This window comes from Ursus americanus, chromosome 19 (genome assembly GCF_024610735.1).
Source record: "Ursus americanus isolate L20-20 chromosome 19, mUrsAme1.1.p, whole genome shotgun sequence".
NCBI classification, from domain to species: domain Eukaryota; kingdom Metazoa; phylum Chordata; class Mammalia; order Carnivora; family Ursidae; genus Ursus; species Ursus americanus.
The window spans coordinates 46,821,152-46,844,963 of NC_142145.1; the positions used below are offsets into that span (position 1 = coordinate 46,821,152).

A 23,812-nucleotide genomic window follows, 5' to 3' on the forward strand; every position below is an offset into this window, starting at 1 on the left:
TTAAGATAGTCTCCTGTTTTTTTCTTTTAAAAACTTTGTTGTTTACTTCTCATATTTAGATCAATGATCCACCTGGAATTGATTTTTTTTAAAGTATGGTATTAGGGAGGGGTCAAGACTCGCCTTCGTCTCAAGTGAGTAACCACTGTCCCGGACATTTATTGGAAAGGCAGTGAGTTCCAGAGCTTGGCTTTCACAGCTTTCATGGAAGGCTGCCCATGTCACCTGAGCTAGTCCCCACTCTGCCACCAGCTCACTGGCTCTGGGACTTGGGCAGGTCACAAGAGCTGTCTCCGTTTGCCCATATGTAAAATGAGGCTAGATTAGATCATCTCCTTCATTGCTCCCAGCCGCGTGGGATCGGGCCGAAGTGACGTAACACTCCAACTATGTGGGCATTATTAGTTCTGGAACTTCCAGGAACATATTTAACGTATCTGAGTCCCAATTTCCTTACCTCTAAGATGGGAAGAATCATACCCATGTGCAGACCTCTTGTGAGAATAAGGGGCAAAAAAAGTATGAGAAGTTCTGTACTTGGTGTATGATATTGTTCGACAAAAGTTACCCCCTGTTGTTGGTGTTCACAGTCATTCTGGAGACATCAGATAGAATTTGGTTTATTTAATTTTAGTAAAAATAAAGCCGGTGCCTCTAAACTTAACTGGTAAGAGAAGCTTGATACGAGTTTGTTTGGCAGTACAGCAAACTAGCTCTGTGGTGAGAATCTGAATTTTGCCTCATTCTCCTCATTCCTAAGAGATATTACCTAGTAAAGAAAGCTAGAAAGAAAGAGAAAATTCACACAGATATAAAAAACAACTTTCTTGAAATTGCTTTCCATTATCCTTGAACTCAAAAGTTTATCCTAAACATTTACGGAGTCCAGGACGGGACAGGATGCTGGATACTCGTCCGTGAGGAGATATGTGGTAGGTCATCAAGTTTCTACAAAGAGACGATGCAGGAGTTTCCTGGTTCCCTGATTCCACCCCATCGAAAGAAGCACCCCTCCATCATTCTCATCTCCTTACCACTACCTGACAGATTTCCCCGCTTTTTCGTATCATCCGTCTCCCTCAACTGGAACATGATCTCCATGGGAGCAGGAGTTTTGTTTAATTTATCACGTACTTTCAGCACCTAGAAGAAACCCAGGCACATAGTGCACATTCAGTATATATTGTTGAATAAAGGAATGAGGGTGAAATGAGAGTCATATCAAAATATATATTAAAAGTCATAATAAAAACAAAACGAAACAAAGTCATAACAACATCCAATTAGGTCCATGCTATATTTAATGTGACTGGAAATCAATAATATATTCTGGCTACAATACCTCTGTCAATCCCAAACTCCAATTATTGTAGATGTTCAGTAATAACATTACCACAAAAATATTAGCCCTGTTAATAATCAACACATTTTTCTCAAGTGCACCTTTGGGAAATATGAAAAGGAAATTGATATTTCCCACACACATATGCTGTAATTGTTGGGTTCTTTTTTTTTTTTTAAGAACCATTTAATGAATATGGTTACTGAAAATTGTTCAAAAATGTTTTTCTTTTCTTTAAATAAAAACAGACTTGGGAATCCTGTTTTTACTATAAACAGATAGTAGGTTTTACATGTTGACTATTAAAAAGTGGTTCAATTTTTCCTTTACCAAAATAAAGTGTTAATTAAGATAGACAAAAACCAGGAAACATTGAAGTTAGTCATTTAATTTCCTTACTAATTCAGAGCTGCCTGGAGTCATTTCCTGCAGGAATTTCTCGTCTTCCCATTGAAGTGTTCCAGCAGCTGGTAACGAAATCATCAGCCCAGGCTGCGGGTGACACTCCGGGCTCCAGTTACAAATCAGGTGTTTTTTTGTTTCGGGGGAGTTTTTTAATATTCATGGTGGAGCCAGATCAACTTTAGAAATCAATCTAAACACCTTCTAGAATGCTGTTTCTGTGTTGCCCTAAAGTAGCAATTTGGTCTGGTGGGATAAACCGAAGACGGAGAAACGTAACTTCAAGATTTGGCTCGGCCACTAATTAGCTGGATGACCTTAGCGTTCACCTCCTGTGTCCTAATAGCCTGGTCTACGTGAGCGCGGTAAGTCAAATTTTACCTAGCCCAGTTGTTTTGAAGATGGAAGGAATGGTAGCCAAGTTCTGAATGTAGCTATTCTGGTTGCTGCATATGACCCCAAGGATAACAATAAGCTTGTAACATTCTTAAGCTTAGAGAGCTTGTCCTATACTTCTTTGGGTCTAACGTTGGCCAGTGCAATGTGCTGTGAGTGGAGCAGATGACTGATAAATCAGTCTTTTGCAGTATTATGAGAAAATTGATCCTTGTGCTTACAGGCCTAAAGTGTGCAAGCTTTGTCCTCATTCCTAAGTTGCCTATTTACTTGGGAAACAGAAGTCAATAAGTTAATCACACTATTTATTTTTGTAAAGAATGGCAGGAGATCTGACGGAATACGTACAGTACTATGTTGCTGAATTTGGGCTGGATGAGGGGGAGGGTGCACCCAAAGGTCCATCCTTTCCTTGTCCAAATGTTTTCCTGCCTGAACCCGTCAATTGAACAAGGAAGGACGCCGATAATACATCGCATTTTAAGAGTTTATTTTGTTTATTTTGGCAATCAGAAGGAATAACCAAGTCTGCATATTTCCCAATTCGGTGAGGACATACTGACTTCTGGAGAACTTGAATCAAAAAGCTGAAAGAGAAGCTGAAACTCCAGTCTCGGAAGAACTTGGCTATGCATGTTAAATTATGGATTCGTGGATTCTTCTGGCTTGTGGGTCCCCTCCAGTCTCTGCTGTCCTCCACAGCTGGCACCGAAGCTGCGTACTGGGGAAGTCAATGGACTTCTGAATGAAGACATCGTCTGACTGGTATAATAGAAGGGCATGACATGCATATTGTTCAACTTTTTTGAATAGATTACATTTATTGAGAACTACAATTAGGTTATGTGTTGTCATCAGTAAAGCACTTCTTTGATTGTGGACGTGAAGCTGAGTTTTAGCTAACTCTAATGACTTAGTGGTTCAAAAAAATCTCCAGGCGTGATCACCGAGCATCTGATGAATTGTGGGTGTACAGAAATATCAAACATTGGAGTGTGTTATTCTGTGCAACAATTGCTTTAATTTTGTGTTCATTTTAATGATAAACTAAACAAATGAATATAAGTGCTGTGTTCCGGTTCCGGAGTCAGACTTTACGGGTGGAAATGCTGTATCTATGGGATGGATTTGAAAATGCTATTGAATTTCTCTGAGCCCCAATTTCCGCATCTGTAGAATCGTGCTCATCGTAGCATCTTTCTCAAGTGGTGAATATGGGAATTAGATGGGACAGTCTAGATACAGAAAAGTGCTTGACACATAGTAACTGGTCTGTAAATCTTAGCTATTAATATTATTATCATCATTGTCATTCGGTTGACTACCATACAACAAAGTATTGCCCCATGATTTCATCGTATTGTATTTAAGGCCATGTTGATGCCAAGAAGTACGTTCATTGTCACAGGTCAATAAGAAAGGAAGAGAGGTTGGAATTAATACATAAATGATGTATTCATGCCAAGTGGCATGGAAATGACATGGTGTTTTATTGTACACATGGTGATTTCGGAGTGTTCGGGACGGGAAGATGGAGCGCTCACACAGCAAACCTACGGACTGGGTGCTGAATCGCGAAGAGCCTGCGTTATCAGTATCGCGTTCACATCCTGAATGGCGATTTAGTTTCAGCCAAACAGCATCATCTGTCATAATAATGCTAATTGGAATGTATTGGGTTTATTTGCACTTAATTGTGAACTATTTTAGTTTCGTGGGTGTCGTAGAGAGATAAGCATAAGGAGTGTATGCTTTTATACTTAAACACATTTAGTGCTTAAAAGTTTCAAACCGGCACTGAAGGTGCGCAAATTTCCTTTTCTCTCTAGCCGATTCCATCTTGAGAAACACTGATGTTTCTTAGCGTGAGCTGTAAATAGTGTTGGGGTGGTGCCTGACTAGATGATTCTAATATACTTGCAAGTGCCCACTGTGTACAGGGCACCTGCTGGGCACAAACAGTGGTAAAATGTGGACTATGTCTAGTTAAGAAAGACGGGAGGAGTGTAGGGGTGTGTGTGAGAGAGAGAGAGATCACCAACAGTACAGGGTAGCACTGACTAACGAGTGAACAGTATAGAAAGTACCGTAAGAATGCCAGAGAGTGTCTGATTGCAGGTATGGCCGCGGTATGGTTTTGTGGGGACCGCAGGTTTGGGGTAAGCTTAAAGTAAAGACGGTAGAAGGCATTCCAGTTTTAGGAAATGGGCGTCTGGAAGTAAGGACTAGTGCGCACCAAGGACGCCGCTGTTTTAGTTCTCTTCGGTTGTTGGTTGCTTAATTTAGAGCAAAATATTAAAATAAATAAAACTTTCCTAAAACAAGCGATATATTCCAAGTCGGTCAGGAGTTCACGTTTTGTTTCTACAGTGGCTGTGGCATAGCTTCTATGTGCTCGGCCTCTCTTGGAAAGTTCCAAGTAGCCTGGAATCACGGTATCTCCCTCGTTTTGATTAGTGAACGTGGCCCTGAACAGGCACTATAGTGATTTAATTGACCTTTTAAGTAGGTTCTCAAATGCCACGGTTTTATAAATTAGGCAGAGGGATTTTGTCCCTGAAAGGGAGTCAAGGATTCTTTGTCCCAGATTAATGTAAAAACAGGTAAAATTTTATTCATGTTTACTGTTTCTCTTTACATGTTTTTCTGATACCTATGGTGCCTACTATTGCTTATCTGCTAGCAAATTCCAGCAGATAGCAAGTTAATGATTAATTAGCAAACAAATATTAGTGGAAACTCATAAAGAGCCAATTACATTGAACTGATATGTGTGTTTGCATGTCCATGTTAGAAACTTCATATTATGGTCCTATTTCTTACAATCGTTTTTTCTACTTAGGTTTTGGAATTGAATATATCAGAATTATGTGGTATTCTGCAGGGAGTGTGGTGCTCTCTGTAAAATGCTCCATGATTTCCAGAAGCTCTTTCACCTAATTTTGATAACCAGGGTCTAAGAGATAACCTACCTCAACTTTAAATGGAATGGTACACATGTGAATTTAAACTCAGTATCACAGATGTGTTTACCAGGCTGAAACATTTTGCAGCATAAACCAAGCCCTCCATCAGGTCATGGACAAGGAGCTGGCAAAGCAGATCACAGTGGCAGAGTGGCTCTGTCCAAGCATGGAGAAAGTCAGCTCAATGGAGACCGTTGTCTGATTTACAACAAAAAAAGATGTTTGAACACAAAGGTGACACATACTCAAAACCTAATTGGAGATTGAATTTCTGTAGTTGTAGGAGACACTATGGGTGCCTTTGTCCCATGCTCTTTAAAGTACATTTCACACAGTCCCGTGAGAGGTCCCCAGGATTGTGCCCAGTTGCCGATGGAGGTACACTTACTGGCTTTCCTCTCTTTCTGGACTCACTTCCTCACTGCACTTCCTGAGATTACCTTCTGAATAAACATCGTGCACACAAATCCTTGTCTCAGGCTCTGCTTTTGAAGAATTCAGGGTATGAGTGTACCTAACAAATAACTCATTGATCCCTGGAGTCATACAAGGGAAAGTAATAATAATAAATATGCACCTGTTAAAATACTATAGGTATCATTATGTGCCAGCCATTGTACTGAAAGTTCTCCCTACGGTATCTTATTTAATCCTCCCAACAATCTTATGCGTTACATATTATTCACATTATTTTGAAGATAATGAACTTAAGCTTCAGAGGTTATTATTCAAGGTTACTCATAAGTGACAAGTCAGGGATTCAAACCCAAATCCTTTGTGTCTTTTCTATAAACTCATGCAAATTGTGTGGTTTAGTCATTTGGATCTTGATTTCAACCATAATTTTAACAAAACGACAAACCCAGAGAAGCATCTTTGTAACGAGTATAGAGGTAACGAGAGAAAGAAAGAGCCCCGTACGATTGTCTCTCGCCTCTACCCGAGCTGTTCTCAACGTGCCTTGTCTTTTAGCTCAAAGGAAACAGAAGAGAAGCAGTTACACAGTATTTTTTTAAACATCAAAATTAAAATAAAATAAAATAATAAACATATTTTATTTTTACCCCAGGCATCTCAGTTCTTTGCTTTGGATCATAAAGCTTTGTCATTAAGAAATCTGGTTTCTGGGGCGCCTGGGTAGCGCAGTCGTTGAGGCGTCTGCCTTCGGCTCAGGGCGTGATCCTGGCGATCCGGGATCGAGTCCCACATCAGGCTCCTCCGCTGGGAGCCTGCTTCTTCCTCTCCCACTCCCCCTGCTGTGTTCCCTCTCTCGCTGGCTGTCTCTCTGTCACATAAATAAATAAAATCTTTAAAAAAAAAAAAAAAAAGAAATCTGGTTTCTGAGGGGCGCTTGGGTGGCTCAGTCGTTAAGCGTCTGCCTTCGGCTCAGGGTGTGATCCCAGGGTCCTGGGATCAAGCCTCACATCAGGCTCCCTGCTCCGCTGGGAGCCTGCTTCTTCCACTCCCACTCCCCCTGCTTGTGTTCCCTCTCTCACTGACTGTCTCTCTCTCTATCAAGTAAATAAATAAAATCTTTAAAAAAAAAAAAAGGAATCTGGTTTTTAAAGTATGCCAGTTCTCAAACAAGTAGTGTCTGGAATCCAAGACCCTTCTTTGGCTCAGCCCTTGGGCTCGTCAACCCGGCTCTGCTGACTGATCTCACCCGCTGACCCAGGACTGCACTGGAAGAGTCAAGGGACACAGCTCTCACCCCTGTGCCAGCCCTCCTCATTCGGAGCAGGACCCCTAAACTTCTTGGTGCTCCTGCTGCCTTAGTCCCCTCATCTAGAAATAAGTGGGGTGCCTGTGATCTCTAGTCTTGCTAAATTTCTCTAGAAATCCCTCAAGTTTTTCTTCCATTTCCTTATTTCACAAATGAGACAGGAACACGTTTTTATTGGAAGCGATACACAAGTATACAAATAAAGTGTGGCAAGGCGCCCACACCATTCCACTCTAGAACAATCGGGGTTTAGTATGTATCATTCCAGTCCAGGCAAGAAATCTCTGTGTCTTGGTGGCATGATATCATGGAGCCCCCAGGATTTACCAGGTTCCAGAGTGTGGAATTATCTTCCATGTGTTTGGGCGAAATGGAGCCTGTGGCAAAAGAGAAAGTGAGTTACTAATTGGATTTATGGCCATTACTCCCTGAGTAGCCCTCTGCCCTCCGTAATCTCCATAGCATTTCAGATAGAATCTCTCTCTGCAAAAGATCCAGAAGACTCTGTAAGGAGAAAGCTGGCACATCTCCTGCTCACCCAATAAAAAGTCAGATTGTTATTAAACAGTCCCCGAGGCTACTGTGATTTACATTCATTTTAATGGTTCTCTTTGTAGAGTAGTCCCTTTAATGGGGGATGCCCTCCGGTTTCTATTGGTTGCATTTAAAATAAATATTACACCATCACCAGCTGTCCAGCTCTCCTTTCAAGCTTTGACCTGCAACGGAAAGTACAGAGACTTGCTACTTCCCCCTGAGAAGCTCTCACATGTTCAGGGATGCTTGACACCATTATTTGCTTAGCGCAGAGATAGACGTGGAGGTGGTCCAGGTACCCACCCCCGGGGGAGTGCCGATGTACGCCATAGAATACACCAGAGCTCTCGGAAGCAATGAACTAGATGAACAGAAAGCCACGTACGGAGAAAAAATCTTCAAACAAGAAAGAGGCAATAGAATAAAACATATAACACCGTGCTGTGTGTACAACCTAACACACATTTCTGTGTAAAATGATGTTACACATGTATTTTCAAGCACGCGTACCCAAGGACACACGCCGAACAGAGGGATGTGGTGCCTCTAGGGAAGAAAGCAATGGGATGGGAGAAAAAGAAAAATTCAAAGCTGAAACAGACACAGCTCTTACAAGGAATGATGCATTAGCTGGATGCTAAAACTTAATGCTTTGCTCCTGAGAAGTAGTAAACAAATAATGAATGAAAGAAACCACAAAGTCACCTGTCTTTTATTTGGCTTTAAATTAAATCTCACCTCCCGCAAGCATGTACAGACCTCCTTCTAAGCACGGGCCGTGATACAAGTTCTGTTCTGCGACCATGGACAAGTCCCTGCGCCTCTCCGGACGTCGGTTTCTTCAGTGGCAAAAGTAACAAAAAGGAGAGGAAAGGGGAAATGAGCGCTCGCACTGCCTAGGTTACAATGCTGGATGGTTTGTAAGATTGAAACAAATTAATATCTGAGGCCAAGCACGCATGGGCTCGGGGTGGGGGGGGGGGCGTCCTTGTCCTCTGTGGAGAGTGGGAGGGTAATCGGACCCGAGCAGGGAATCATGCAAAGCCCTTGGACATTTGTTCCTCACTCACCTCCGGGACGCGGAGTCAGACGCAGGGGTGCATACGATGTTCAGCTGTTCTCTGTTCTTGTATGGAGAGAGGGGCACCTAGCTACAACGTGTCACCCCATTGGTGGCCAGAATTAATTTGCGTAACCTGCACACGTGCCCCTCGGGTCTTCCCCCTCCACTGCTTGGTCAAAGCTGCTGCCCGCCCTGAGGCAGGGCCACTCTCCAGACTGTGAGGTACACCCTCCTAAGACCTGAGGTCCAAGGTCAACTCCTAAAGGGAGGGCAGCACGTCCCCACTTAGGTTGCTGACCCCAGGCCCTTGAGCTTTCTGTACCTGCCCCAGTCCAAAAGAAGTCCCTAAAGCCGTGTTCCATATGCTAGAAAAGAAAGCATTGCACTGTGTCTGCCCTTCAACAGAAGAAACAGGCCATAAGAGCCTGAGAGAATATTCTCTCCCGCAGGCTGAGCAATCAAGGTTTCCTTTGCAAACAAACACCAGGAAAACTAGCAAAGCAGGAAGCTGGATTGGGCCCAGTCTCCTGGTCGACAAAGATCCAGCCAGGTCACAGCCTGGCCTCTTCGGCTACGGCCGGCTGGGAAGGTTTGCACACATTCCGGGAAGGAGCACCTGAAGGAAGGGTGGGCACAGCTGTGAGTTCTGTCCTAGAGATCCCCTGGAGGGCTTTTGGCTGTGTCTAGGCAAAGGGGTCCTAGGCAGAAGCATGAGAAGCCCCCAAGCGTCCTCCGGCCTCAGGGCTGACTTCTGGTGGGCTTTAGGAAATTCGCTTAAGTTCAAACTTAAGCACCCCCCTCCCCTCCAGCCCCCTAAACCCCACCCCCCCAATTACTATGAAAACGTGAGAAGACAGTAGAGAGAGAGAGCTCAGTCACAAGATTTTATTTTCTTAATCTCCTTTACATGTGACATTCCCAGAGTTTTAAGTGACCACAAATGAGAAGTCTGCGCCCACACGGGGTATCCGCTGCTTTCCAGCAGCATCTCCCTGCAGCTGTCCGTGCTCCACGCTCGGAGGGCCTTCCGCGACCAGTTTGACCAGTTAATCCTGTGATGCAAGAGAAAACCTTTGGTTTTCCTTTGACATGTGTAGGGTACCCAGAAACTATCAAAGGAATGCTGCCCCTGACGTTTTAAAGTGAACCCCAGGGAGATCCACTTCAAAAGAATAACGTGCTCTTCCTGGACCCCTCACCCAGGGGCATCAACTTGCACCTGCGTCCTTATGTCCTCCAGAGACTTCAGACTTCAGAGTCCTACCGAAGGTCCCATTTCTGCACTCTTTAACAAAATAAGGTCGGGTACGCTGGCCTAGATGAGGTCATTTCAGGGAGTCGGTCTCTACCCGGGCACGGAAGCTGCAGCAGTTTGGAACCATGTTTTCGTGTGTACTTGTCACGTCCTCCAGGCCGCCACCCTGGTTTTCTTAGGAAAATGTTAGCAGACTCCACAAGGCTTTGGTTTTCATACCCCGCCTCGGAAGAGGGAAGTGAAGAGAGGGCACGGAAATGGAAAAAGCATTTGCCGAGTGCCTCCGGGGAGCCAGTTGGGGGAGGAAAGGCATCTTTGAGCTGGGCGAGCCTCGGGCACCCCGGGACCTTGCCCTCCAGCAAAGACAGAGGAAAAATACAGCCAGGGAATTGCCAAGCAAAAGAGCTTTGTGTACCATGAATGGATTCTCTAAATGTTTTTTGAGATTTTACTGTGTCCTGATCGCTGTGCAATGGTACGAAAGGTATTTAAGAAATAGCCCCTGCGGTGATGAGCTCGGACTGTGACGGGGAAGCCAACATTTAAAAAAATCAATTGCAGTCGTAAAGGTGTGTATATTCAGAGCTGTGGAGCTAGGGGGTGTTTCAGGTGGATGGGAGGTTTTCTAAACACAGCCCCAATTTCCTTAGAATGTAGAAATCGTACATCCTGCTTCTGGTAACATATTGTCCGTCACCTTTAATCTTTATGTTGTTGAGAGTTTGGAAACTTCTCTGTATTTTCATGGATGTCCGGAATGTGAAAATAAAAAGAGTCTAAAGATCTTCAGGAAGAAGGAGCATGCTAGAAACCCAGCTGATGATGGAAAAGAAAGGTTGAGGGCCTCCCTCATTAGACAGGAAAGCTTCTATAAAGTTAATTAAAATATGTGGGAGTGACTGGGCTAAGCACAGACAATTCAGTGGAATGTCTCATCCAAAAACCTTCTCAAATATATTTCGTAGCTTAGTATATGGAAAAATTTGCAACTCAAATCAGTGATGAAAGGCAGGGTCACTCAATAAATGGTGTTGAATGCCATTTGCAAAAATACCTTTTTGTAAATGGATTAGCATTTGCAAAAATATGACACATCTCTCCCACCCTACGTTAAATTAACTCCAGATGGACTGATAATTTAAATATTTGTAAAAGAAATGCTCAAATTTCTAGAATAAAATACAACCTGAGCGAAGGATTTCCTGCGAAGGATTACAAGGACAGAGGGCTCAGGGCTGGTGCTGAGAGATGGCGCGCCACAGAAGAAGGGACGCACCGTGTCCCAGCCTCCCATTGCCTGGAAGCCAAGGGCGAGACGGTGTCCATGAAACACCGGGCAGACGCTGACTTTGGAGGGGTGAGGGCATACGCATGCACGTGTTTGGTGTTTTTATTTTTCAAGGATGATTATGTATTACTGAATAATAAAAAATAGAAACATGTTTTTTACAACACATGGCTGGGAACTCAACCTTCGAAGTATTTTTTGTTTAACCCCCCAAAACAAACAATAACTAAAAGCAATATGTTTGCCAAGTTAATAATGCTTTTTCACATACATTATGATGCTATTTTTCAAAATAACCCAGTGAAGTAAATGCTTTCGTTTTGTCTACATTTGATTAATGAGGACATGGGGACTCAGAGGGCCTTGTCCAAGAGCATGCAGCAAAGAGGAAGCAGAACGTTGAACCATCTCCAGATAGCCACGTTCCACGTGATGTCACAGCTGCTGCTAACACGCCCTGGGCCTGGAAGGGGGATGCGGCTGGGGCTTTGTCGGCCTCCCTGGCCTTGCTTCGTCCGCCATTTTCCATTTTCAGAGTCTGTTGACCGTAATCTTGCTGCTTAAGTGTACCTGTGCTTGTATCCGATCCTTGGCACCCAGCTTCCTGGACAGAAGTAAAACTGGATTCTTGGGTATATTTTGGAAGTGGCCAGAACTGGGGACTGGAAGAGTCCTTATGATGCAGTACGCTGTAGGGGGACGGCCTTCAGCACCCTCTTCCTATAGCAGCTTGGAAAAACATCCCCATTAGATTGCCATCAGATTTCAGTATAAAAAAAGGACGTATCCACAGAAAATAATGGAATGAATGGTTAACCCTTTTATCTCTGAACATTGAATGAGATAAATTTCCAGCAGCTGTTCTTTATTTTTGTTATTGGACCAATGTCCTGTATGAACAGGATGTAACCATATAATACTCAAAGAGTTTAATATGCCTGCGACAATGACCCTCGGTGCTGTCACCACGATGTTACTCTGCAAATGCTATTCTGTTGTGTCCAACACCAGTCTTCCCTGAGGTATCTCTAAGGCACATAATGGAAAACAAAATTGGTAAATTAGTCCAGTCCTTTCACTGTGATTTGGAAATGATAAATCTTTATAGAATGAGAAAAAAAAAAGTTTGTGGAGACAGCTATTTTTTTTTTTTTAAATCTCCATCTTCTCAGGAATCAGTTCTTATTTTTACAGTATTCTCCCTCTAGACCCATTTATACTCCGGCAAGATGTACTGCTCCTACCAGCCCAGCCCTCAACTTTTCCTACGCAATATGCAATAAGAACATACGATCTTTAAAGAAATAATAATTTATTTTTTATGTTTTATTTTGCTTTTTCCTTTTGTGGTAAGAGCACTTATCATAAGATTTACCCTGTTACCAAATTTTTAAGTATTCAATACAGCGTTGTTAATCGCAGGCCTTACATTGAACAGTAGTAGTTCTCCAGAACTTATTCCTCAGGCATGACCAAAACTTTGTACCCTTTGACCACTGTCTCCCTGTTTCCCCATTACCCCCGTCACCGTTTTACTCTCTGCTTCCATGAGTTTGAGTATTTTATATCCCACATGTAAGTGAGGTCACACAATATTTGTCTTTCTCTGACTTATTTCATTTAGCATAAGATCCTCCAGGTCCATCCATGTTCTTGCAAATGGCATGATTTCCTTCTTTTGCAAGGCTGGATATTGTTCTATTATATATATCCCTCTCACATTCTCTTTATCCATTCATTTGTTGATAGCCATTTAGGTCGTTTCCATATTTTGGCTATGGTTAATAATGTTGCAATGAACATGGGAGTGCAGATATTTCTTCAAGATCTGCATTTTAATTCCTTCGGGAATATAACCAGAAGTGGGATTGCTTAATCAACGTCCATATTGTTTTCCATAGTGGCTACACCATTTTGCATTCCCATCAACAGTGTAAAAGCGTTCCCTTTTCTCTATATCCTCACTACATATATATATATATATGGCCATCCTAAGAGTGTAAGGTGATAACTCATTGATAACTCATTGTGTTTCGTTTTCTGGGGTGGAAAGAAACTTTTGGAGGTGATGCCTAAGTTTACAGCACTGATTATGATGATGGTTTTATGGGTGTATACTTATCTTCAAACACATCAAGTAGTGTGCCCGTATGCCAATTATGCCTCAATTAAGTGGTTTTAAAAACAACAGAATAATTTGAAGGCATAGGTAATTTAAATTCATGCATGGGAAATTGTGGATTTCCCTAAGAAGTTACAAAGTCTGGAGCCATAACTCTTTATGCTAAAATATATGTTTACTTTATATTTCTAATCAAAACACTCTCTCAGTCCAGCACATTGGCTGTCATCTCTTCTCCAAGAACCAGTGGGTGGGAATTAGTTTCACATTTATGTAACTAAAGCACCATCGGCTGGTTTTACCAAATCAAAGGGATGTAAGTTTTTATGAGCTGCATGAGGACCAGAATCTTGCCAGTTCCAAATGACCGTTCTATCTTGAGACTCCCACAAAAAATAGAAATGAGTCGGTGAATGAAAAAAGATCTGGTTCAAAGAGAGGCAGGCCTGCCACTCTTAGGAAGCAGAAAAATGCTTGTAACTTTTATTTGGCACTATTTGCAGTGAGGGACCCTCTTTATATTATAGTGGCTGAAAATGGAAAACTACCTAAATGTTAGGTCACAGGAAGTTAATTAAATATATTCTAGTCTAGACATGCCTTACGGACAATTAAATCAACATTGCGGAAGTCAGCTTAACGATAGACCACTTGGGATGTTTTCAGGAACATAAAACACTGACTGAAACGGACTTGAAAATAAGGACTTTTATTATGGCACATATCAGGAAGTCTAGAGGTAGGACAAGTTTCAGGTTGGTTGATTCTAGACCTCAACAAGACTCAGGTGCTTTTCATCACTCTGCTCTGCAATCCTTAGTGGGTCAGACTTGCTTTAGGGGGTTCTCTTTCACGCTTTCAAGATGGCAATAAGGTTCCAGGTGCCACATCCAAATACAGCCATGTCCAGAAGCCCAAAGGACTGTCTCTTCAGGTCTCTTATTTAGGATCAGGGAAACTTTTCTCAGGAGCCCCCAGCTGACCTCCCATTATGCCTCAGAAGAGAGTCATATGCATTCCCCAAACTAACCATTGGAAAGAATAGGATGGCAATTATTAGGGTAGACCAAAGAAGACAAACCCTCTTGATCTTGGATATAGTCACCTCTATCTGATGGGGAGAAGTAGGCCTCTAAACAGAAGTGATGAGTGGGTATCAGACGTATCAATCAGGACAGGCTAGGTCATACAGCAGAAATAAACACCCCCAAAGTCCCAATGATTTAAAATAACAGAAGTTTATTTCTTTCTCAGCCACATGGGCATCAACAAGGGCCTCTTTTCATCACGGTCCCTCAGATATCCAGGCTGACGGAAAAGCTCCAATCTCAACCATTGCTAGTCAAGTTACCATAGGGAAATAAAGAACTCTGAAAGTTATCAAATAAGCAATTAAATACTCTGGCCTGGAAATAATGTGTCAATTCCATTCTCAACTCATTTAATAAAACGAGGCATACAGCCCCACCCATTGCAAGGGTGTCAGGAGGCGTGATCCTATTATGTCCTTAAAGAAGAGAGAACCAGAAACATTTGGCAAGCAGCGTCCTATTAGGTAAGCAATGTGAAAATATTCATGATACTCTATTAAGTGAAAAAAACATGTGACAAAAACCCATCCACTATAGTATCCCAAGTATAACTCAGTGGCGGTGGGTGTATAACAAGCTGAAAATGATTGTTATCTCAACAAATGGCATTAAAATTCCTCTTACAGAGTGTACTGTATTTGCTTAGGAAGATACCTTATTAACCTCTTGAGATGGAGGTATGAGCCTGAAAACATAATCCATTGGGGATGAGAGAAAAGGCAATAGCTGCAGACTTCTACGTTAGAAATAAATAGGAACTCGGGATGAGGGAGAGCAAGGAAGACGGAACAGTAAAAAAGAACGAGGGAATTGTCCAGCCCCACCGAACACGGCTCAAGTACTCTCAGTTACCTTAAAGCAGGGCTTCTCAACAAAGTCACTCTTGAAATTTGGGGCCGGATAATTCACTGTTGAGGGGGAGGGCCGTGCTGAACACCATAAGACGTTTAGCAGCACCCCTGGTCTCTACGCACTTAGTTGCTAGGACCTGTGACAACAGAAAATGTGGTGACAAGCAGAAAGGACATCTGACTTGTTTCCAGTTTGGGATTTTTATGAATAGTGCTGCCTAAATATTCATGCACAGGTTTTTGTGTAACTGTAACTATAGGTTAAATATCTAAGAGTCTAATTGCTGGGTCAGCTGGTAAATGTATATTTAACTTTATAAGAAATTGCCAGTTTTTCCAGAATGGCCATACTAGTTTGCATTCCTACCAGCAATATATGAAAGTTCCACTTACTTTGAATGCTCACCAGCACTCGGTCTTGTCAGGTTTATTTGTCTGATTGACAGTTTTGCAGCCACTCTACAGAGTAGTATCTCGTTATGGTTTAATTTGCATCTCCCTGTGCCTGATGACATTGAACTTCCTTCCACGTACTTCATTACTATTCACGTATCTTGGTGAAGTGTTAAATTTTTTTTGCCAATTGATATGAGAGTTTGTTTCCTTCTTATTGCATTTGGAGAGCTCTTTATATATTCTAGATTCAAGTCCTTTATCAGATACATGATTTTCAAATATTTTCACCCAGTCAGTAGCTGGTCATTTGATTCTCTTAGCGGTGGCTTACTCAGAGCAAAAGATTTTAATTTTAATGAAGTCCATTTTATCAATTTTTTTCCTTTATCAATCATGGTCTTACTATTATATCTAGAAAATGCAGTGTCGACTGGGCTTGTGGGCACTGGAACGAGGGAGAAGCAGGCACATCCGTAGGCCAGACTGCCACAGATGACACCTTTCCCAAACAACGTTTAGCCACATTTCAAGCATAAATGCTTCTCAGATTATTGAAACCTTTAGTTGGGGTCTGGAGTGCTGAATGGGTTCTTATTTGTTTCCTCACTTTGTCCATACCCGTAATTGTTTTTTAGGGACAAAAGTTGCCACTCTCCTCATTCAGCCATAGCCTGAGTGAGCCAGTAACTTAGTTTTCAAAAACACGGAAAGAACTATTCCACATTAAACTGTTAGTTATATCGCTATACATTCCCTATTTTTAATGTTGCGCATCTACTTTACACGATGGTAAGTAGTGTGTACATGTTGTTTTGAATTCTGGGCTTTTTTAGCTTGTTATTTTATATATTCATTTAAACACGTTGGCATAACCCACAGAATACCATCATGTTCTTATTTCTCCAACAACAGTATACTTTTAAATGTCTGCAAACACATGATTCTTTCAATTTCGTATGTGGGTTTTGGAAGCCAACTTTGTTCTTTCCAGGTTGCTTAGAAAGCTTTCATAAGCTTTGTGAAATAAATATTCTTGTCACCATCTCTATGGCTTCTTAGAGATTCAATAAGAATAATCTCTTACAGATTGTAAAGAAATTCTAATGTTCAGAACATATTTTTGATACGTCTTATGACCCGCACTTACTATGCGAGTGAGTAATTGTGATATTTATAAAGCCACATTATAATATGTAACTGTGATTTATAATGGTTTGGGTATTTGGTACCCTATTCTGGATACAGACTTTCATACCATTCCCCGTTCTACACACAAATTCTACGTGTCATCTATTTATGTAGCTTTACCTGTATCTATTCATCTATATATAATTAAAGTGACTTGAAATCATTGTCATGGATAATAAATATCTTATGACAACCCTAGAGATGACTGGATATATGCTGGGTATCACAAAACCAAACGTGATTGTTACAGTATAACTGTTAACACTCCTGCTTTTCAAGACATACTAATCTTATATTGGATAAAAATGCTTTAGACCAAAAAGCACCTAGAATGAGAATTCCTTATTTCCTAAAATTTCATGAAATAATATACTTCCAAAAGTAGTAGTTCTCCGTTATACACATATTATTGAACATACTAAAGTCATTGTGCCTTACTTTCTATTTTCCACTCTGTTACCGCATAAATCAAATTGATTTGGTGTGGCTTGGTCGTGGCACACAATAATGTCCCAGAAGAAAAGTGTTTTAGGAAAAGCAAAAAGAAACATAAAGAGGTGATGGTTTTCCTTTTAAATCCATATGCAGTAATAAATACATCAATGCTACCTATGGATTTTTCAGAAAATTTTAAAAAGGCTCCATAAAATTCACATCGTGGTCTTCTAAACATATTTTATTAGCGAACAGCTGTTTAAAGTTAACCAAAATAACTCCTTACTGTATTTTAATACATGCATTCCCCAAATCAGCACATTGTAGGCCTCATTTAGTTTTTTTTTGTTGTTTTGTTTAAATCAATTGCACAGATACTGGATATGATCTGACTTTGTCAATTCCTAAGAATTGATAGCAAATTCTGTAAGAGCCAGCCCACGAAATGACTGCCGCAAAAGCCAACAATGCGGATGGAAAATGCAGAGTCTGCCCACGAGAGATAGTCCTATGCGCTGGTGTGAGGTGTATCGGAAAGACTGGGCCGGGCTCCAGGCACACATTAGAGCTATACACAGGAGGCCAACGAAAATCGGTAGGAGAATTGAGGGACAAAACAGTGCATTTTAACCTTGCGGAGAGAAAATTACAGGGAGATATGAGAGCAATCTTTGAATATTTGAAGTGTGATTGTGGCAGGTTCTGTTCTCATGGCCCTACCATCATCCATCCTCTCCACCGTCCCCCCTTCTTCCCTGGTAACCAAACAGATCTGTTTAGGTTGCCACAGAGACCCCTTGACCTCAGAAAAAAGAGGCCCCAGCCAGATCCTGGAAGTAGAAGCATGGTGGGTCTAAACCGGCCATAGTCACCTCATCACCCACAGCCAGTCTACGGGTGACTGTGAACCCAATTGTGGCTAAGGAGAAGTCTGATAAATCAGGCTTTCTGGAGAGTTTCTGCTTACCTTTCAAGAAGAAAAGGGTTGACTGGCACGCCTTTCACAGCCTAGTTCTTTCTTCCTACCTGAGGATAGAGCAAAAAATATGCTAAGAATGACAATGTAGGGAGACAGACAGCACCCGCATCCTTGAGAGCTCTACCAGCTGGACTGTCGGTCTGCAGATATTTTGCTTTGTGAGAAAGACAAGCTTCTATTTGCTTAACCATGGGTGTTCTGTTCACTGCAGCTAAACACTCCAAGCTGATACTGTCATCATGAGAAGAATAACACATTTGGTCCTCAGACATTCTAGAAGGCAAAACTGAAACTACAGAGCAGGAATTACAAGGAAGATTTTGAATCAATGTCAGAAATCATTTTCTAAAAACCAGAATTGCTGGAAAACAAGGTTGCCTCTGCAGTCAATGATCCTCCGTCCCAAACAAAAGCCAAGTAGAAGGTGACTGACTCTCTGGGAAGGGTGTTCTTTAAAGAAGGAATTTCTGCATGAGTTAGGAGGCTCCACGGTCCCTTTGAACTCTTATTACTGTACTATGCCTTTATATTTGAAAAAGACACTACTGATGTTTGCTAGTCATATATGAAAAAACAGGCTTTAAAAGGGTGACAATCATTTTTCCAGATTGCTCAGGAGTGAGCACAACGCCTTCCTGATATCAGGTATCCCAGTATTTGAAAACATAAAGATTTTGTTCCAAGTTTCTTTCATCTTGGCGTTTGTCTTGAACCAGTCAAATAGTGTCCCATGATTTAGATTGCAGTACATCGTATTTGAATTAAAGACCGACTATTTGGATAAGACTGCTCTGGTCAAATTTCCATGTTGACAACACTGCTTTGCTCTAAATGAGTCACCTCATTTCTAAATGCCGGACGCCAAACAAGCCGGTGTTCTGTTGTGCCATCTTCCCGGCCTCAGATATATTGTACATTATTGCTCTGTGTTCTAAAGGGCCTATTAGATTCTCCCTTTACTCCAGTTCAAGCATCCCCCACGAGCAGTTGCTTCCATGCATTATGACCCAGGCTCTGCACGTAGTCAACAGGGCAGAGGCAACATTTTAGTGACTACATTCTGCTATTTTCTGGAAATGTAGTGTAGATCAATTATTTTCCCATCCCCAACCCCCTCCAAGTTGTAGCTCAATTCAATGTTAAATTTGACTTACCAGACGGGACACTGAGAAAATCACTCATGAACTTGTCACTTTGAGCACATGTCTACACCCAGGCCTCACGATGTTTATGGAGCACCAGCTATGAAAAGGGTGGTTTTTTGCAGAGACTGAAAGTAAATAAAATAGAAAGCACATTAGAATAAGGATGATGAGAGAAGTAACAGTAATGATGCCTTTTACTTGTTGGCAACACTTTTTTTTTTTTAAAGATTTTATTTATTTATTTGACAGAGATAGAGACAGCCAGCGAGAGAGGGAACACAAGCAGGGGGAGTGGGAGAGGAAGAAGCAGGCTCACAGCGGAGGAGCCTGATGTGGGGCTCGATCCCATAACGCTGAGATCACGCCCTGAGCCGAAGGCAGACGCTTAACCGCTGTGCCACCCAGGCGCCCCGGCAACACTTTATTTTTTTACATGTCAGAACAGACATTATTATTTTCATTTTATAGATGAGGAAGCTGAGGCTCAGAGATATGCAAATAATTAATTACAAACAAGCCAAGTAAAACCGCACCCTCGTAGAGGTACGGGTCCACCATCCCTTATCTGAAACCTTGGGGTCACCTGCATGTAGGAATTCTTCAGATTCTAGAGGGATAACCTAGTGTACATATCATTCATTAACTACACCCACTTCAGAGTCTGGGTATCCCTCTGTCATCAAACACATTAATATCTTTATGCAGCAAAAATGTATGAATATTCTTTTCAGTGAGACAAAAAAGGACTATTAAGAACCTCAGATCAGTAAGGTAAGATTTTGCAGCCCAGGAGCTTACGTAAGAGCTTTCCATTTTCCAAGTAACTTGCATAAAAGCTTTTTGGATTTCAGAAGCACAGAGGGAACCATGGGCCTGTCCCAGTGGTAGAGAACTAACCTATTTGAACCGGAGAATTGGATTGAGAGGATTTCACAAAGGAAGTGACATTTTAGCCAGACCTTGAAGAACCAATGGGGCTTCAAAAACCAGAGAAGTAACACACATCTTCTCTAGAGGGAACTCAGCAAACTCCACGCAGGAGAGGTGGTGCAGGGAAGGCACTTCGGGTTACCGCAGACTGGCTCCACGCGATGTTTGCCGCGATCCCCAAAGGCCCAGCAGCCCCCTAGGGTGACCCACCATGCTGGTCTGCGCAGAATTTTTCCAGTGTTAGCACTGGAAGTCCTGTGTCCAGGGAAGCCTCCTAGCCCCAGATACACTGGGACATTGGTCATGTCGCAGCTCCGTGATCTACTTTCTTGGTGGACGAGGGTCTAATTCAGCTGAACTCAGAGTTGCCATCTGGGTTCATGCTGCCACTGAGCGCCCGTGGCTGTGCCCGTGGTACCGAGAGCAGGCCTTTCCTGAGCCAGTCGTGAGCCCAGGCTGTGGTGCGTGTGTATGGGGGGGTCTACGGCCCACGTGCCAGGGTCCATCTCAGATCTGCGCCTCTAGAGCCAGACCGGGGTCCACAAACGAGCCCAATGGGGATTTCAATATAGAACATGGAAATGGAACATTTTAGGTCACTTTTTTCTATACAAATAATTCATTCTTCGTGAAGAGTCTCTGAGTACGAAATACACCTCTGTGGCTTACTTAGGGAGTTTGTTGATGGTTTGTTAATCAAGTCGCAGGGAAAGCTGGCAAATCAATGCTAACAAATGAAAACTTCAGTCAGAAAACAATGTTTGCGAATATCCAGATGTTTGGTGTCCCGTAGTCTCAGCTTCGACGTTGATCATTTGGAATTAAGCTGACGGTATGAGGCAACATTCTGAGAGCATTTCACACACAGAAATGTAAAGCTGGATTTAATATAGCAAAATGAGAAAAGCCAAATCCAGATAATATTTTCTCAAAAAGCAGCAAACATGCCCAAACAACTTGGCTAACACCTATCTGTAGTCATGAGGATACTATTCATTACCATCAAGTGGTTTTGTCCTTTATTAATAGCGTATCGTGTAGTGTTTCCTGTCTCTAGTTTCCCAGAGGATGGAGCGTGAACTGTCACTGCATTTTCCACACGCCCGCCTGAAGCTGGCACAGGGCAGCCTCCCAGGGGCTCAAGCACGGACATAACAGAGCCCAGCCAAACTCCTCCCCAGTCCTACCCGGCCTCACAGAGAGCGTTGAGAGGAGCTGTTGTAATTCCAATGGTTACCAAGCTGTACATCTTCCTTAAGTGACACGACCATTATTGACAAACGAGGGAGTGTCTGCCTTGAGACATTTTTGTTTTCAGAAATAATCATAACCACAACCTTGGGCAACACAAATAAGAAAGCCTGAAAGAAGAGACAATATACACTAACAAAGCAGACTTTACAAAATCTGATGTATTTGGCATTAGTTCATTTTCAAGAAGAGACTCAGTGACATTGAGCCAGTTGAACGAGGAGGGCAAGCAAATGGGAAATAAAGACCTAATGTATTTCAAAACAACCACGATATTCATAATAACTGCAACCAAAACACAAGATAAAATTGACAACATCTAAATAATCTCCATGGAACTCTTTACCAACTTCAAGAAAAGAACACACCCCCACCCCCACCCCCACACACGCACTGGTAAAATAGTCAATGTCAAAGGATGACCTATTATCTTGCCCATTCATTCATTCATTCATTCATTTATTCATGTGTTCACTTGACAAATATTTACTCAGAGCCTACTATGTGTCAGACCCTAGGATAGAATATTGAAAATACATGGTTCCTACCCTCAAAAATTTCACACTCCTGTGGGAGAGACAAAGATCGTCATGGAATAACCTGGCGAGTAATGTGACTTTAATAACTAACAGTCTTTCCCATTTGGAAATAACTTGACAGTTTACAAGATTCCTTCATATCTTTTTTTTATCTTTCTGCATCATTATGTTGAAGTCATGTCTTATAAGCTGAATATGGTTGGGCATATTCTCCAAAGCAACCTGAGGTTCCTGTCTTTTAACTGAAGAATTTGTTTACTCATATTTTGACTCATTTCTACTATCTTTTCCTGTGTTTTCTAATACCCTATTTCTTGTATCTTTTTCTCCATGTTCCTGTGTTATACGGGATCAAACTTGCTTTATTCTCTTTTGTTTCGTTCTATGGACTTCAATTTATAAACTGTATTTCTAGTCTGTTGAAGTTACCATTTAAAAAAAAATTTTTTTTTAAAGATTTTATTTATCTATTTGACAGAGAGACAGCCAGTGAGAGAGGGAACACAGCAGGGGGAGTGGGAGAGGAAGAAGCAGGCTCCCAGCGGAGGAGGAGCCTGATGCCGGCCTCGATCCCATAACGCTGGGATCACGCCCTGAGCCAAAGGCGGATGCTTAATAACTGAGCCACTCAGGCGCCCCATTTAAAAATTTTTAACATGGGCATGTGATAAAGTCAAAAGTCACCATTGGCTCTACCCTCTTCCCCAACAATGCAAGGGACACTCACCCCACCTGCCAGCCACATTATTATCAAATATTTAAATTCCGCTTTATTTTAACTCTTACCTCATTACTCAGTATTATCATTACTGGCATTTGGGGTTGGTCTGTTTTTACATCAATGCTTCTTAATTTTACTTATATATTTACCAATTTCTTTGTTTCCACTGGTTTCAATTTTCTTCCTACTGCAGTACAGGAATACCCTGAAAACTGATTTTTAGATCAACATTTTCCTGTTTTTAATTCCCAAATTTTATAAACCTTATTTATTTATAAATACAATGGTTCTTTGCCTAGTGTTTTGATAGGGGAAAAAAAAAACTTACGTTTATCTCAAAACTTCATTAACACTTTAAACGAAGCAAAGTAAAAAAAGAGCCTGAAGTTTTATTCCAAATACAATTGGTAGAATCATGTGAAGACACTGAAAAGCCCCCTGCGAGCCAGCAGTGTCCCCCCGCATGGTGCTGGTGCTACAAAAAGCTTCAGAGTGTGACTCAAGACGAAGGTCTGTTAATAGCCACATTCACTATTTTGTAATCAGGAAATAATGCTTTAAGCAGCTATGTATTTATTTAAGCACTTGATGGTTGCTATACGTCAATGTTTTGCTGTGGTTTGGTTGTATTTTAGGAAAGTAGTGGTTCAGGTTGGTATCTAATGAATTAGATTTTTTCCCATTGATATAATGGGAAATAGGCTTGGCAGTGCATCCATGTAGATTTTCTGATTTTCAGGAAGGAATTATCGGAAATAAGTGGGCAGGGCTTGTATATTTTTAAGTAGCTCTTTAAGAGACTCTAAATTATGAACTACAAGGTCTTCATTCTACCTTTACTTCTGAATAACTTAGCTGAATACTTATTCTAAGTTGACTGCTTTGCTTTCCATAATTTAATGACATTATTCCACTATCTTTTGGTATTATTTTTGAGAATTCTGTTCGCAACTGATTATCATTTCTTTGTAGGTAATCTGTCTTCTTCCTCTGGATTCTTTTAATATTTTTGTTGGTTATCTGATGTGCTGCAGTTTTCATTATGATGTGTCTAGGTGTGGATCTATATTTCTATTTTCTGCTCAGGATTCTTTCATTCACTCAATATGTATTTATTATGCACCTACTACGTGCCAGATCCAGGCACTAGGGATCAGCAAAGAGCAAATCAGACAAAGTCTCCATGTTCAAG

At 41.6% G+C, this 23,812-nt stretch overlaps 1 long non-coding RNA gene and 1 pseudogene across 2 annotated transcripts; one reads left to right on the top strand and one right to left on the bottom strand.

Annotated features, from left to right (window-relative positions):
* Positions 1-6,983: 6,983 nt before the first annotated feature.
* Positions 6,984-19,304, bottom strand: LOC148108507 (uncharacterized). 2 transcript variants are annotated; one of them, XR_015727812.1, is made up of 3 exons: positions 19,189-19,304; positions 18,023-18,081; positions 6,984-7,206 (listed from the first exon to the last, which is right to left on the bottom strand). It is a non-coding gene; the product is annotated as an uncharacterized LOC148108507 (long non-coding RNA). The 2 variants fall into 2 exon arrangements; XR_015727811.1 differs by lacking the exons at positions 18,023-18,081; positions 19,189-19,304 and adding exons at positions 8,126-8,205; positions 8,437-8,818 and having other exon boundaries at positions 6,993-7,206.
* Positions 10,486-11,698, top strand: LOC148108508 (protein kish-A pseudogene; annotated as a pseudogene).
* Positions 19,305-23,812: the final 4,508 nt, after the last annotated feature.